At 36.6% G+C, this 18,001-nt stretch overlaps 1 protein-coding gene and 1 long non-coding RNA gene across 4 annotated transcripts in view; both read left to right on the plus strand.

Moving 5' to 3' along the window:
- KIRREL3 (kirre like nephrin family adhesion molecule 3) overlaps window positions 1-18,001 on the plus strand; it is a 726,770-nt gene that overhangs the window by 66,311 nt on the left and 642,458 nt on the right. The gene's annotated exons all lie outside the window — the stretch shown is intronic.
- LOC141508071 (uncharacterized) lies at window positions 7,588-17,583 on the plus strand. Its single transcript, XR_012474336.1, has 2 exons — window positions 7,588-11,210; window positions 14,207-17,583. It is a non-coding gene; the product is annotated as an uncharacterized LOC141508071 (long non-coding RNA).

Here is an 18,001-nt window from a genome sequence, read left to right on the forward strand (position 1 = left end):
ATCAGAGCAGAACTGGAACCTAGATGGGAACACTTGGGGTGTTGCTCACCCCAACCCTAGGATTGAATCTATTAGAGCAGTCTAACTTCACTGTTCACAGAGCAACAGTGGTAGAAAATATCCCTTGCAGTAAGCTAAAGAGATGCCCCTGTCTTCAAGGAATTCACAGCCTAAAACACAAAGTGAGAGACAGAATGATACAAAACAATCAATAAATTAAACAGATATAGAGAAAGTTCTACCCCCTGAGTCGAACCTATGGAGGAAAAATAAATATTGAACCATATATGCACTCTAATGTTCAATCCATACAAAGTCTCTACCCTTGATTTAGACTCATCTGTGTATATTTCATGTTTTCTCCCTGAAAGCCCTCTCATCTTCCTCCAATAGAATGAAATTCCTTCAAAGCAGGAACAGTTTCATTCATGGCTTTTTATGACCTGGTAAGTCTTCTTAATGGGCCAAATTCTTGGAATTTTCTCTTCCTTAGTGATGTTATTCACCATTAGATATTGTCCTCTTTAAGTTTTTGTGATCCCATTATCTTCCAGTTCTTACCTTCTATGTTTGGTTGCTTCTAAGTTCACTTTACTAATTCTTTAGCTAAATCATTCCCACTAACTATGGGTGTTCCTCATGGTTCTGTCATATATCCCCTTTTCTTTTCACTCTACACTTTATCATTTGTTGATTTCATCATGAATCTCCCATAAATTTACTGATCATCTCTTTGCTAATGATTCCTAGATCTATATATAAAGATATCTACCCCAGCCTAGGCACCTAGGCATCTAGATAGTGCAGTGGACAGAGTGCTAGGCTTGGAGACAGGAAGATTCATCTCGAGTTCAAATCTGACCTCAGATATTTACTAGATAGGTGAATTTTGGTAAATCATTTAACCCTGATTACCTCAAAAAATAAAAATAAAAAGAGCTATAATGGCTTCCTCCCTGAAATTATAGGATTAACTATAAGTCCCTCTGATAGCATTTAAAGTTCTTTACTACTTGGCCCCTTCCTATCTTTCCATTCTTCTTGTATTATACTTACATGTTACCATATTTATTTTATACTTTGAGTTCCAAAGTATTGTGTTCCCCAAGACATGACTCTCCATTGTCTGTTTCTATTTTTGTGCTTGTTATTTCCCATACTTGTAGCACTCTGCTTCCTCCCCTCCACCTCTTACTTTCATTGATTTTCCTTTATTCCTGAACTCAAATCTTCCCTTCTTCCCTTGTATCTACTCTATTTTATATACTTAATTATTTGCATAAGATTATGGGCTTTTTGAAGGCAGTTCGTTCTTAGCATAGTGACTGGCACATTGTATGTGTTTAATAAAAGTTTGCTAAATGGCACCATGGTTGGCACATAATAGGCACTTTCATAATGTTTGCTGAATTGAATTCACAGATCTGTGTTGAAGAAGTCATTGGCTTTTGTTTATCCTTAACTGGCTGAGAGGGATGGGACAGAGTCTACTTTGTGGAACTCTTTTCTTCTTTTGCATTTTATGTAAGCATAATCTAGTTAAAATGAGCACCAAGAACATTCTTGAAGAGAAGATAGTCCAAAGGGCAGCACAACAAAGTGTGCCTGTGTGTGTGTGTGTGTGTGTGTGTGTGTGTGTGTGTGTGTGTGTATGCATGCAAATGTTGATGGGGGCTGTGGGGATGGCAGGAATCAGTGTGGAACACAAATATTTTTGCCTAATAGTTTCAGTCCTATACATTTCTTGGTGACTATTTGTTGGGTGGCAGAGGGTTGAGGGTAAGGGGAGAAAGTGATGTATGAAAATCTCATACCTTTGACTTTACTGCGATAATGGGCACCACCATCTTTTTTTCCTTTAGTGGCAATTTCTGAATCATTGTGTCAAACCTTATTTTCCTGAGTAGCCAAGGCTCCAGGCCATTGTAATGATTGGCCATATGCTAGGACCAACTCTTGCCAAAGGAGCGGAATCAAATTTGGTGTCATGGAATGAAGACTTCATTTCAAATACTATCTCTGTCATTTACTATTGTATGACCTAGAACAAGTCACTTAAACCTTCTGGGTTTCTGTTTCTTTATCTGTACTCTACAATACTATCATCATCCTAACCAACATGTATACAGTATTTTAATGTTTGAAAAGACTTTTATATTTGATCTTCACAAGAATCCTGGCAGATCCCCCTATTATGATACCCATGTTACAGATAAGGAAATTGAGGCAGCATTTAAGTGATTTACCTAGGGTCACACAGCTAACAACTGACTGAATTAGAATTCGTTGGGGTTTTTTTGTTGTTGTTTTGTTTTTTTAGATTTTTGCAAGGCAAATGGGGTTAAGTGGCTTGTCCAAGGCCACACAGCTAGGTAATTATTAAGTGTCTGAGACCAGAATTGAACCCAGGTACTCTTGACTCCAAGGCCAGTGCTTTATCCACTACCCACCTAGCCGCCCCCTGAATTAGAATTCGAACTCAGATCTTCCCAATTTTAAGTCCTTCCCATTGCTCACTATGCCATCCTATCACAATGGCACCGAATATGACTCTTGACTTCACCTTTGTCAAGGCCTTTATTGGATCTGAGCTCACCTACCAAAATGGTTAGAATACCTTGCTGAATGGCCAAATAGGGTAATGCAGTCCTTTTAGGAAAGTTTTCAGATACATACAAGAGATTTTCCATTGTAAATTCTTAAAATTTAACCAAACTTTTGACCAACAATTGCAAGCTCAATAGAATAGAGTTTGTTCTTAGTCATCAAAAGAGATACATCAAGCATGGTAGTTATTGTACTTTAAGTTGATTATGAAAAAAACATTTATTGAGGATTAACTACTGGGCAATGGATAGAAAATCAATTATATGGTAGTTAAACATTAAATAATATGTGTTTTAATGAATGATTGATATTTAACACCTTTTTTAATAATGAGTTACTTGTGTGAGTATGTGCATAACTCTGTGTGTGTGTGTGTGTGTGTGTATGTGTGATTGTATGTTCTTTTCCAGTGACCAAGACAAGACTTTTTTTTTTTGAAATGTCATTAACTCCTTCAGGATGATTGAGTCCTACTAAAGAATTTTTGTAGAAAGAAATATATCCTAACAATACAAAGGCACAAGACACTTCTTACAGATGAAATTAAAAAAAATTGTTGACAAAAAAATCTGGAGACCCTAGAATATGGGATCTTTCCAGGACTTTCATTACTATCTATTCTAGCATCCTGTCATTTTGCAGATGGGAAAAACATCCAGAGAAATGGATCTATACCTGTGTACATGCAGCTACTAGTAAATCTAGGACTAGAACCGAGGTTCTCAGATTCCTAGTCTAAACAGTAAGCTAGCATTTTTAAGCACCTACTATTTACTGGGGATAGAGAGATACAAAAAAAGGCAAAAAGCAGTCACTGCCTTCAAAATGCTCATGACTAATAGGCTCTAGAACTAGATACTATAGTCTGCAAATAATGACTAGCATTTTCAGTTATATCTAGCTCCATGATATCCTCAGAATGTACAAGTATATCATGAAGTCTTTTGTTCTATTCTTCTTATCTGGGAATAACTGGGGATCCAGTTATTTTGGGGATACATCATAATATAGTGAAAAGAGAGCAATGAGAATTAGAGTCAGATCAGTTCACAATTTGCTCTAATTCTAAAGGCAAAATCCTGCCTCTGATACTTAAAAAGTATTAACCTGCGAGACTCTGGAAAAGTCACTTAACTTGTGTGACTCTCTATTAGCTCATCAATAAGTGAAGTATAAAAATATAGATAAATATATGTATATGACTGTATTTTGGTATATACATATATATAGGTATGTTCAAATATACATACAAAACAAATATATGTGTGTTTATACATATAAATATGTGAATATAATTCTATATACATATACATAGAATTATTATCACATACAAATGTATATAAATATAGGAGTTTTAATAAAATGACCTTTAAAATTTCTTCCAGTTTTAAATCTATGACCTTATTTTAATTTGATCTCTCTTTCCATCACTAGCTCAAGTTTGTGTACATGTTTAACTGCTAGATTCAGTATGGTTTTAAAGTAAGGATTGCTTGACCAGTTTAAAATCCCTTTCTCCTGGTGTTTCCATTTCATGGTGGAAGCTGAGCTGAGATTGAGTGTTCCTGCTTTTGTCCAAACAATATGGTCTCTAGCAAATCATTTCAAAACCAGTTCACAATTTGCTCCTCAAGAACAAAACCATGTTAAAGTCCTTCAGTTCAGTCACCAATTAGCAAAAAATAGTCTTCTGAGTTGGAGGAAAGTTAAAGGAAACAACAAAAAAATAGAGAACAAGAAGAAAATAACAGTGTTCAGATAAGTATCAATATTGTGAATGATGCAGTACAAAGAGGCTATTTTGTGTTTGGAGTAGATAATTCACACTAACGAAAGGAATTGGGTTGGAAAAAAAAGAGAAGAAAAGTGTAAGCTAGCAGAAATCATGAGGCTTGGAAATAATGAAGTCTATATATAAATTTAGATATGGTTAAGATTTTTATGGAGCTTATGACTATAAGGTCCTAAAGGAAAAATTGAGATATCATTATTTTAGTAAATAGTATGGTGAGGTTGGCAAAAGAAGCATCTAAAGATTCAACTGGTAATGTTTGTCCTTCGTTTTTCAAAGAAGACCATGACATCAGGGAGGTGAGGCTATGACAAACACATTAATTGGATTTGAGTGAGAGGGTGCTGTACTGTAAGACACCAGCTTCACTTTTTCCTCCAGAGCCATTTGGACCCAGTGACCAGATACGAATCAGGAGAACTGGAGATGATTCTGGATGAGAGGCAAGCAGGGTTAAGTGACTTGCCCAAGGTCACATAGCCAGTTAGTATCAAGTGTATGAGGCTGGTTTCAACTCCAAGACCGGGGGGGGGGGGTTCTATCCACTGCACTACCCAGCTGCTGTTACTGCTGCTGACCTGTAATAAATACATAACTATAATTCCTCCAAACCTCAGTTTTCTGAGAATAATGAGAATAATAATAATGTCTACTGCTGGTTTGTTTGGATGTGTCAAATGAAATAAGATAAGTAAATTATTTTGCAAGCTTGGAAACATATAAATGTCAATTATTATTATATAGCTATGCTGAAGGTTGAAGAAATAACAATCTTAGTGGAAATAATTTCCTAATCAGTGTCAATGAAACTGACATTTTGGATTTCCATAAAGAAAATCATAAACTCTCAGATAATAGTTAAGAATTACATTAGAGAAAATATGGTAATCACGTCCCCTGGAAAACTTGGGAAATTTGGAATTCACAGCTTTTCAAAGATGCAATAAACTGTGCACCATCCTTACCTGATAGAATATTTCTCATATATAAAATCAGAGTTATTTCCTAAAAATTTCATAGCCGGAAGGGACCTCAGAAGTCATCTAATCCAACTTTCTCATTTCACAGATAAGAAAAGTGAGACTCAAAAGTAAGTGACTTGTCCAAAGTCACATCAATAATCAGCATCAGAACTAGGATTTTAATCCAAGTCCTCTGAATCCAGAAACAGTATTCTTTCTACTGTACACATTGCCTCCAGTTCTTTATTTAGTCATGTAGAATGAAACTTGGGCTAGTAGATAAATACTTGTGAACAGTGATCTTCATATCAACTATTTGATCAGCAACCATTTATTAAGCACCTATTGCTAAGCAGTTATTTTATAGGTCCTGAGGATACAAAGATAGAAATTGGGGAAGAGGAACTATTATGTATATAAGTATCAACTACAGACATCCTAGTGATATAAGAGAATTTCAGGGCATTAATAAATATCAGAAGGGAGGAGGGAGTGAATTCTAGATAAAAGGGAAAGTCTCTGCAAAGTGTAAAGGTGGGGATGGGTTGTCAACCATAAAGAAAATATGAGAAAGCCAATTTGGGTCAAATGGGGAACAATGTTCAGTGAGTCCAGAAAGATAGCCTGGCATCAGATTGTTGGCACACTCTAAATACCAAATGGAGGAGGTTATATTTTATCTTAGCAGCAATAAGGTGCCCCTGAAACTTCTTAAGTGATGTGATGACATGATCAGACCCAAACCAAACTTTCTCCTCCCTTCTGAATAAATCAATCAACAGACATTTAATCAGTACTTACCAGGAGCCAGCTCTGTGCTCCATTCTCAGTGAGTATTCAAAGGCAACAGTGAGCTTGCCCTCAAGAAGCTTGTAATCTAGTCAAGGGAGACAACATGTAAATATATGAGAAAACTAAATAAATACCAAAGAAAATTAAGTAAATATGGGAGATGGGCAAAGAGGCACTTAGAAACTGGGAGGGGGATCATACAGGATGGTTCACTCTTCTGGTTTCCCTCTTTTATAGATACTCCAGGTAGATGGTAAAGTGGTTAGAGGACTGGCCTTGGAATAAGGAGGACAGGAGTTTGAATCCAGCCTCAGACACTTACTAGCTGTGTGACCTGATTACCTCACATCCAAGTCCATCTTCATTTGTTCTGATTCATGTCTGGCCACTGGACCCAGATGGCTCTGGGGGAGAAAGTGAGGCTAGTGACTTAGCACAACCCCCTCACTCAAATCCAATTCATGCGCCTGTCATGGCATCACCTCCTTGATGTCATTGTCTACTTTGAGAATGAAGGACAAATATTATTATTATTATTATTATTATTATTAGATTATCAGCAAACTTAATTTTCCAGATGTTCTCTAAACAAATAAAACTGTTTGCCTCCTTCCTTTTGAATACCATACCTCCATGAGAAGATCTATTTGAATTTTAATTTTATTGTCCCATCATAGTAACTTAACTCATACTGATTTTGAACTTTCCATACCCCAACATCCCTAGTTTTGTTTTGTCCTCACATGATACAATATTTTCTCCATACTTGTGTAGTCAATTTTAAAAACTCAAAAATATGGGTCTCTATATTTATGACTAACAATTTTATCTTAATAGATTCAACTCATTTTTCTAATTAGCAGTTCTCAAATATAGTCTGTAACTCCCTGGGGTTCCCTGAGACTTGGAGGGGAGGGGGTCAATAATGTTAAAACTATTTTCACAATAATACTAAGGCATTTGTCTATTAAAATACTCCTCCCTTTTTCATCTACATATCTGTGTGAGACCAGATTTTCTTTATGTACTTCAACCAAAACAACATATCACAACAGATTGGATGCAGAGGCAGATATGTAAATCCAACTGTCCTCCATTAAGCTAGACATTAAAGAGATTTGCAATTATGGAGAACCATGTCATTCTTCTCATTAAATTATTTTTGTTTTTGGAAAATAGTGTTATTTTTCATTGAAATGCATTATTTATACTAGCAAGTAATGGGTTTTTTAAAAACTGTTTTTAAATGAATTAATACATAATTATTTTTTAAAATTGATCAGTTTTAATTTCTAATAAAATTTCTAATAAAAGCTTTTTTAAATGAATTAATACATAACTAATTTTAAAAATTGATCAGTTTTAATTTCTAATAAAATTTCTAATAAAAGCTGTTTTAAAATGAATTAATACATAACTAATTTTAAAAATTGATCAGTTTTAATTTCTAATAAAATTTCTAATAAAAGCTGTTTTTAAATGAATTAATACATAACTAATTTTAAAAATTGATCAGTTTTAATTTCTAATATATAAGTAGCAATAGTTATAATCCCTATAAACAAAAGCTCTCTCATTGTTATGTTTCATTTGTTTCTAGTCATGTCTGATTCTGTGACGCCATTTAGGATTTTCTTGGCATAGATGCTTCTTCTCAAAGTCATTTTACAGATGAGGAATCTGAGGAAGACTTAAGTGACTTGACCAGGGTCATACAGCTATTAAGTGGCTAAGGTCAAATTTGTACTCAGGAAGATGATGTTTTCTGACTCTATCTAGTTCCAGCATCCTATCCACTGAATTTTTAAGTGTATAGAGGCCCAGAGATCAAAAAGTTTGAGAACTATTCTAATCTCCTGAGATGTTTTTCAGTCCCAATTCTATAATTCAACAAAGTTATTTCTTCTAGATTCATATCATCCTTAGATTTTAGTGAATTCTATCTCATGGTAGATCTTCAAAGAAAACCTAGATGGCTGTTTTTTAATCATGTCATAGGGATCATTTCTGATCAAAGTGGAGTTGGATTTGATAACCTCTGAGTTCCTTCTCAACTTTGAAAGTCTTTGATTTGTTAACTTTATTTTCTAAGCATGCCATTTATGCCTTTTTCCAAGTAAATGATCATCATTTTCAACAAAATTAAGACAAAGCTAAAAAGTTCTGTGGAACTTCATTGGAAATTTCCAGCCACATTGTCACTGATTCATTATCACCCCTCTTTGGGTCCATCAACTATGACTGAATTCACGTAATTGTATTATCATTCAGATCACATTTTTCCATTTCTTCATAGAAAGACCAAGTAGATAACCAAGAATCATTTAAGGCACCTTTTTTTTTAATATTAAGAAATGCTCAAAATTACTTGCTGAAATCTAGATTTGCTATGACTAAGTTATTCTCAGATTCATTAATTTAGTAACCCTAAGTCTAACATGACTAGCTATTGATAAATGCAGGTTGGCTCTTGGTGATTAATGTTTCCCTTTCTAAGCACTCATAAACTTTGCCTTTGTTTTAGATTTGTCTGAAATTGAATTCAAGTTCATTACTATTTAGTTTGAAGACTGCACCTTCCTGTCCTTTTGGAAAATCATAATCATATTTATCCATCTTCATTCATGAAGCACTCCTATTCTCCACAATTTTTTAAATCAAGACAGAGGCTAATTAATCACATTCAGTAGCTTTTTCTGAACCTTTGGGTGTATGTAGGTCATCTGGTCCTAATGACTTGAATTAATTGAGGGCAACCAGCTGCTTCCTTAACATCTCCTTACTTATGTCTGAGTTACAATTCCCTTTTAACCATTTGTTGTTGTTCATCCTTTTCTCAGTCTGATGATCATATTCTTTGAAAGAGAAAAACAGAAGCAAAGTAGGAGACAGAGTAGTTCTTCCTTCTCTGTGTTGCCCCTTATTAATTCATGCAGTCCTCTTAGACCATCTTTGGATCTCCCTCTAGCTCTTAGACCATCTTTGGATCTCCCTCTAGCTCTAAAGTATATAGTTTGTAGAATCTTATACAGAGAAATAGTGGTATCATGAAAAGGTCAAGGAAGTGATCTTAATGTCCAGCTGAAGTTCAAGTTTCAACCTTCTCACTCTTGGTGTGACTTGGCAAGGACACTTCTCTGAACCTTAGTTTTCTTATATGTAAAAGGTATGTGTGGGGTGGGGGGAGAGCTATTATTTGCATTACCTACATCTTAAGACTATTGCAAAAGCTTGGTAAACTCTGAAGCCCTATTAAATGTGATTATCACTATTAATTCCAATTATGCAATTCCAGGTGCCATGGAATACAGCGGCTGCCATAGAATACATAATTCAATATCACCAATGAGATTGCTGTTATTCTCACCATCATCATGCTCATGACATGTCAGGGATCTTTTTTTCCCCACTCTAATTCCTACTCTTGCAACTATTGGGGTGGGGGGGATGCTGAAGTTAGAGCTGGTGGTGTGGAAGGAAACAGCTGTTTGGTCTACAATGAGGCTGTTTCTGGAGAGGCAGATTAGTGAGTTTCTCCTGGAGGTACTTTAGGAAACCTGAGAACTCTATCCCCATTGCCTGAGGAAACACATCTAAAGGTTTGCTAAATTGCAAGAGAGATTAAAACACAACCGAACACCCCAAGCAACTCTCCAATTTGCTTGAGGGAGAAAAGGAGGAAGGAGGAAAGGAGAGGGAAAGATGGGAGAAGAAGGGAAAGGGAGCCTAGAAGGAGAGGAAGAGGGAGGGCTTTCAAAATTAGGAGCTGTGAGCAGCCACTACAATTAGCATTATTGAGGGCTGACTAGGTTGGGATACAAAACCTAAAATGAAAGTCTCTTCCATCTAGGAGAGAGTCAGAGAAGGAAATTTCATAAATTAGTCCCAGGTCCCTACTAGTCCCTACTAATGCCTACTACCTAGTTGGATCTTTCAGATTTCTTTTGCCTTCCCCTTCACTTTTTCCCTGGTCCTTCACTTTTTTGTTGTATCTCACTGATTTGCAGCTCACCAAAACCTGGAAGACTGTAGAGACTTACATGCCTGAGGAGGCACAAAATGGTTTTGTCATTACGAAAATCACACTGGACGGCAAAGAGACTGGGAGAGGGGGAGTAGATAATGTGGGCCTGAGAAGCTGCAAACGTGTCAAAGCAGGTTTGTCATTGCCAAAGCAAACCAAAAGCGAAACGTAATGGAGAACTAGAGGCAGATAGAGTCTGTCAGCGAGATTTAATTTGTTTTAGAACTGAGAGAGTTGGAAGAGGCTGGGTTCCTGATTGGAGTGGACAGCAGAGAGGTGGAAACAAGAGACAAGGCTGGAGCTTTCCATCCCAGCTAGGACTCAGGCAAACCAATCAGATAAATCTCTTCATTATAGTCTCAAATAAAAGGCAAGTGGATAGAGGGCAGAGCAAAGCCTGAAGATTAAATTTGGTCAGAGCCAATATCTGACAGTCCCCCATGCTGTTTTCCAAATGAAAGCTAATGCAACTATGAATTAGCAGCCCCAGGAGCAATGGAGGGAGGGAATTCAATTCTCTCACTCAGGAACTCCAGTTCCATCTGAGAGGAGTTATGGGGCCTTTTCTGGATTGGTTCATTTCAGAAACACCCATGGGATAGAAGTAGAGAGTGGGGAAGCCCCAGTTGGACCACCTTGCCTAAATCTCAATAGACAAGCTATTAAATCATGTTGCAGTCTAATTCTAGTAGCTTAGTGAGCTAGGAAGCTTGGTGCTTTCCTTTAACTTTGCTGCCAAACTGCCCTGGGGCCTGAGGGTGAATCCCACTTTCTTCTGCAAAAGTGAAGAAGATATGGATCCCAACCCCCCCCCCCCCCAGTGAACTCATTGTCACCCTATGGTGCCCCATTTCTCTTAACAACACTCTTCTCTCTCCAAAGCTAACCTGTGAAAGAAGAAGATGTAAAACCAAAGAGATGATGAGGTTAAAAGTCAGGAAACCCAGGTTCTAATTCTTACTCTGCTACCAGCTCCTGGTGGGATGTTGAACAAGTCACTTCAACTCAAAGCCTGAGTTTCCTCAAACATAAAGTGAGGAATTTGGACTACATTTCTCTAAGAGACCTTCCAGCTTAAAATCCAGCCACTTAACTATTCTTTGGTGTCTTTTGCAATTAACATTCTGACTGGACTGTAATTGAAATTAATACGTTACTGTTTAATTGTTTTAGTCGGCTGCTTCTCTTTTGTTGAACTACTTTATTTTTTGAGCTACAACATCTGTGGAAATGTGCTTCTTAGCTCCTAGGGGGCAAATCTGAGTGTGGTCCTTTGTCAGGTACCATCAATTATTAAGCAATCCTATGTGTCAAGGATTGTTCTGGGGCTTTGGAGATAATAAAAATGAAAAAGAAAAAGAAAAAAAGAAAAAACATCCTTGTCCTCAAGGAGCCTACATTCTGTCAGGGGAAACAGCAAATCCAAAATGTATATAAAGTCAATGAAAGGTAATTTCAGGGAAGAAGGCACCTGAAAATTTTATCAAACATTTTCATCCCTCCTCAAATCTCTCATGACTCCTCTACCCTATTTCTCTCAGTTGAGAATCTTGCCTCATATTTTACTGAAAAAATCAAAGTTATTCACTGAGAGATTCCCTCTTCTCCCCCTCTTTCATTTTACAACAGCCAGATGCCACTTTCCACTATTTCCTCCTTTATCTGTCTCTCAGGAAGAGGTACTTCTCCTCCTAGCCAAGCCAACTCCTCTACACTGAAAAATGGTTCCATTCCATATTTTATTCTTAGACTAACTCCTTTATCTCTCTCTCTCTCTCTCTCTCTCTCTCTCTCTCTCTCTCTCTCTCTCTCTCTCTCTCTCTCATCTTTAATCTCTCCTTGCCTACTCCCTACCTCCCTACAGACCCAAAACAAGGTGATGTCTGCCTATTTTCACAAAACCTTCATTTCATCCATCTAGTGCCTCCTTAACCTGTTAATCCTTGTCTTTCTTTCCTTTTCTGGCTAAAGGCTTTCTTCAATAGGTGCCAACACTTCTTTCTTCCTCATTCTCTCCTTAATTCTTACATTCGGGCCTCTGGCTTAATCATTCAAATGAAACTGTTCTCTCCAAAGTTATTAGCAATCTCTTTTTATAGTATTTTATTTTTTCAATTATATATGAAGATAATTTTTAGCATTCATTTTTACAAAATTTTGAGTTCCAAATTTTTCCTCCCCTCTTCTCCTCTTTCTAAAATAGTAAGCAATTTGATATAGACTATGTATGTGTAATCATATAAAACATTTCCATTTTAGTCAAAGTTGTAAAAAAAGAAATAGATCAAAAAGAAAAAATAAAGAAGTTGAAAAGGTATGTTTCAATCTGCATTCAGTCTCTAGTTGAGGATCCATACATTGTTTTGCATCATTATATTGCTGAAAAGAGCTATCATTCATAAGTGATCATTGTACAATATTGCTGTGATCGTGTACAATATTCTTTTGGTTCTGTTCATCACCTTGCTTCAGTTCATAGAAGTCTTTCAAGGTTTTTCTGAAGTATCTCTTAGCAATCTCTTAATTTCCAAATCAAATGGCCTTTTCTCAATGTCATTTTTATTGACTTTTCTATAGCCTTTGATACTGTAGATCACCCTCTTCTTCATATTATCTTCTCCCTAGGTTTTCATAACACTGCTCTTCTCTTCTGGTTTTCTACCTGTCTGAGTATTCTCAGTCTCCTTTCTTGGATCTTCATCTAGATCACACCAATTGACTGTAGGTCTTCCACAGAACTCCATCTGGATGTTCTTTTCTTCTCCCTCTATACTATTTCATTAGATTGTCTTATCTCCCATGGAATCAAATTTCTATTTATCCATCCCAAACCTCCCTGTGTTCAGTTGATCTTGACTTCCTTGTTGTTTCTGAAACAAAACACTGTCTCCTCTAACTTCACTCAGTTTCACTGGCTGTGTCCCCCATAGAAAAGAAATTCTCTCTTTTCTAATCTCTAGCCCTGGCTTCCTTCAAGTCTCACTTAAAATTCTTCCTTCTAACAGGAAGCTTTTTTTCTGTTCCCCCTTAATTCTGGTGCCTTCCCTCTGATGATTATTTTCCATTCATCCTGAATATAGTTTGCATCTAGTTGCTTGCAAGTTGTCTCTCCCATTGGTTTGTGAGCTCCTTATTGTAGAAATTCTTTTGTCTTTCTTAGTATCCCCAGAATTTAATGTAGTACTTGGCCTTAAGTACATTGGATTGCTAATTAACTTTAAAATGATGAAATGGGACAGTATGCCTGGTTCTTTGGGTAAAAGATGATGATGGCAGTAGCAAGTGTGACTCAATCACACATTAAAAAGGCACAGAAAATATGGAGACAAACAGCATGAAAAGGGGGGAAGAGTTACAAAGATAGAAAAGCAATCCCATCAGAGAAGGGGAATCATTAATATATAACATGTATTAGAGTTGGGAGCACATGGCAACATGGACCAAGATGAAGATGGAACAGTGTTCAGGAAGCCTGAGATCTCATTTTATAGGGGTTTTTTTGAGGAAGCAATCTAACTCTTTCTATGCCACCTTATGGTTAGTTCATTTGATAAATCCAAATCCTCTCAAAGTTGTCAGCAAAACTTTAAAGTTAATATAGTCATGTCATCTCAAAGTTATCAGAATTATTAAGTGTTTTGCTGGTCCTGTAGCAGAACTTATTAGATTTATACATCATTGTATTAAAGGAATTGACTGTAAAGCCTAGGTGACTTCCCCTGATTTAGTAAATTGCTTGGATGTGGTTAATTTTGCAAATTGTCTTCCTTTCATTTTTGGGATGGTATACATGATTTGCAGGTTCCCCTTTGCAATCTTACTTCTTGCTATGATAAATTTATACTGTCTACTTAGAAACTTACTGTACTAACCTGGGCTGGGGAGGCAGGATCCCAGAACAAGATAAAATTTTAACACATAGGTACTTAAGTAATATTTATTGTCTGACTGACTGTCTACCCCATTATTTATATCATGTAAACATTAGAGAAACAAACAGGAAGAGCAATGTGGTTGTTTTTTTCACAGAATGACCAAAGCACAAAGGTATCTCTAAAAGCCACTGGTCAATTGACAGAAAATTGAAAGGACACAATTATGCAGCTTAAAAGCATCGGTACAGAGTCTCAGAACTAAAGGAGACATTTATCAGCAGGTCTAATACGGTAACGTAAGAGGACCAGGACTTCATCTACTAAGTCTCATCTTCCAAAGGGTGAGAGTTGGAGGAACATGAGTAGTGGAAAAATAAAATCTTTTAATGTGCCTCTCTACAGTGATATAGCCTTCTTAATATGACAAATCAGAGCTCCTGCTGCTCTTTACTGCCAGAATGTTAATGAGCCAAGCTTAATAACTGACACATTTTGGGAAAGGTGTATATCTAGGGGGTGGAGAGATTTATGAATGACTTTGTAACCCAGATATTTAGAAAGGGAGAGAGAGAGAGAGAGAGAGAGAGAGAAGGATGGATGACATAATCTTGAGGGGGAAGAATATGTGAGGGATGAAGACCATGCCACTTAAGGGAAGAACCCCATCCTACAGTGTCTCTTCTACTGAAGTTTCAGTACAAATAGAGTGAGGAGACAGAGGAGGTGCATTAAGTTCTCTGTGATTTCTCTTCACTAAAAGATTTCATTTAAAAAAAAAAGAAAGCAATTGTATACTTCATGCTGTTTCCATGATTAATGCATGGCCTTGCCAGTGTAGTCCTTACCTACATATTTGAAGGTTTCTTGAGTAGAAACAGGTGACTGGTAATACCTATCTCAAAGAGTACTTAAAAATTCCAGTAGCCAAGGGACTGGCTTCCTAAGAAGGAAAGTAGGAACAGAAAGTTCCTTGAATAGGTTGACCTGCTTTGGCTTTGGGGTAGGGAGGAGTAAGTTATAGCATTCATCTGATCACTTGGTCCCTAATTAAAGGCAGCTGGTCCCACTATACAATAGAGTGATTCAAGGTCTAGGAAGAATTGTGCTTATTTAACAACCCTGTGTCAGCCTGATAAAACCAAATTTAGTGCCTGATATGGTGTCCAAATGATAAGATAGGGTCCAGACCTAGGATTTCATAGAAATTTGCCTGTGTAGCAAAACTACTTCTATCTATTTGGGTCAGCACCTTCTCTGAAACTAATAGTTTGACATGGCTGCCTAGGGTCCCATGAGATTGACTTGCCCAAGTTCACATGGCCCAGATGTATCAGAGCTTGGATTTGAATGTACTTCTGTTTGTTTCCAAGGCTAGCCCTCTATCTACTTTGACACAAAGTATCACAATGAGTATAAATAGTTATAAGGCAATATCCAGAAAAAAATAGTGGGTCATACTAATTTGACCTATTCAAAAGTGCAGGTGTCAAACTTGTGGTCCAAAGGCCACATTCTCCTCTATCCTTCCACTCCATTAACATTTTAAAAATTGGGAAATGTTTAATAAACTAAAATAAAAAATCTAATACAAGATAAATAATATTAACTTGTGGTTTTCTAAGTCAATATGTAGCTTGCAGCTAACTATTTCTATTTTAATTTAACACCCTTCTGTTAGAGTATTTTAATTCTTTTAAGTAACTTTTAACTTCTTGATGGTAAAAGACACCAGGAAAGCCAAGAGGAATTTACTAACTTAGTGCAATTGATTGTATTTGTCTCATGTACTATCTGGGTTGTCAACCACTTAACTGATGGCAAGCTTTCTATGATAATACATCACTTGGTACCAGGGCGATCTACTTCTATGCAGCCCATTCTGGGGATGCTGCCAGAAGCTGGGCAGGGCTTGTATCTTTTCCTTTATTCGTCCTGTTTGGTGTTCAAACCTGTGCTAGAGACCTGTGAGCAGGAACAAAGAGGAGTATTCACCCAAATCTCCAGTCTTTGGGTTAACCATTACCAACATCCACTCTTCTATTCCCAAACCACTTATTGTCCCTTTTCCAGGTTATAGTGTCACCCCTTGAACATATAGACAAGTCAAAGAGATCAAGGTTATAATCTAGACAATCAAGCAAAATTAGGCATGTTTCTCATAATAGTTTCTTCAAACCTATTGTAAGACATCTATATTCTTTCTTAAGTTGTCACCCTTAAAATGAAAATGCAGCTTTAGGACTTAGTGATTTTGGATTTGTTTGTTTTTAGTTTAGAAGGTTATTTCAATATAATTGATTCGCCTTACAATTCTCTCTCTCTCTCTCTCTCTCTCTCTCTATATATATATATATATATATATATATACATATATATATATCTATATCTTATTTTATGCATTTTAAAACATAATTCTGAAAAAGGGTTCATATATTTACTAGACTGCTGAAGGGGTCCATGACATCTCCCCAAAAAGATTTTGATGTAGATAAAATATTCTATATTCTGAATTTCTTAAAAGAAAAGAAATACTTAATTGCTTTGGCCTAAAAACCAAACAAGATATTGGGTTATGTAATGCCTTTGATGACTAAGGCGAAAACAAATCTGACTCTCTCTTCACCTTAATTATCAATATAATTAAAACCAAAGCAAAAGGCATGAGAGTATATAAGGATACAGAATCATCCAAATTGACCATCTATCTCATTGAAATATTGCCTTCACCATCCACTTTTCACTTGATTGTTGCCATCCTTGATTTCATTTTATTCTGTGTATTCCTGGAAGCCCTTGTGTCTGATGTTGTGTTTGGTTTGGCTGTGATCCATAACTCAGGAATAAGTAGTCCCTTTTGACATGAACTCAGGAAGAGACCTGAGTGACTTCATCCTCTTCAGGTTCATGGATATTGGAGTCATTAGCTGAACATCAGCTAATCAAAGCAGTAAAAATGACAGTCTAGACAAATTAAAGGGAAAGAAAAAGAGTTAGAAAATTACAGGAACATTTTGGAAATTCCCAACCAAAAAAATAGAAAAGAAGAAAATTCAGTGCTACTGTGGCCAAAGTTTAGATAGGGAGTCCAATAAAGGGTTCATACCTTAATATCTATGCCACTCCATCAACTTTCTCTTAGCATAGCAGAGAGCTGGGGGAGAGAGAGAGAGAGAGAGAGAGAGAGAGAGAGAGAGAGAGAGAGAGAGAGAGAGAGAGAGAGAGAGAGAGAAAGTTAGCTGCTTCTGTTGTAAATTTAAACCAAGTCCAGAGTACTGAAGGCCATTTGTAAGGTCTGCTGAGCTAATGGATTCATAATGACTTTTAAAGCTTCACTCGGGTAAGAAATACTGTTCATTTTTTAATTGCATATAATTATACTTTTTCATAATCCAGGGCAGCATAGCAAAAGTAAATCTACTGGCTTAATTATAAATCTTTTTATTATCTGGAACCCTGCTGAAATAAAAATTAAAAAAAAAAACTATTGTGGGGTGTGTGTGTGTGTGTGTGTGTGTGTGTGTGTGTGTGTGTGTGTTCAAGAAAAGGAAGGAAAACCCTTCCTTAATGGTGAATGAGTTATAAAGCTTTTGATGGAGATATATTGTCTTGGATCACATGTGGCATTCCATGTTTGGCATGCCTATTTGTAGAAATGCCCTGAGCACTTTGCTCTGTCTGCCATGATTGGTACTTGCCCCAGGAGAGGGGGCTAGTAAATGGGCTTTTCAAGAGACTGAGAGAGTGCTTGTCCATCCCTAGAGGTCCACTCTGGGAAAAGTTTCAAATCTGAAATATCACAGGGAAGAGAAATGAAAAAAAAATTATAGGACAGGAACTCTTAGTATTATGTTCTGATTTTCTTTGACTGAGTTTCCTTGTAATAACTTTTTCAAGCCCATAACATGACCCACATGTCTTTTTTAGGATGTCAAGAATGACCCTGAAGATG

This window comes from Macrotis lagotis, chromosome 1, assembly GCF_037893015.1.
Source record: "Macrotis lagotis isolate mMagLag1 chromosome 1, bilby.v1.9.chrom.fasta, whole genome shotgun sequence".
NCBI lineage: Eukaryota > Metazoa > Chordata > Mammalia > Peramelemorphia > Peramelidae > Macrotis > Macrotis lagotis.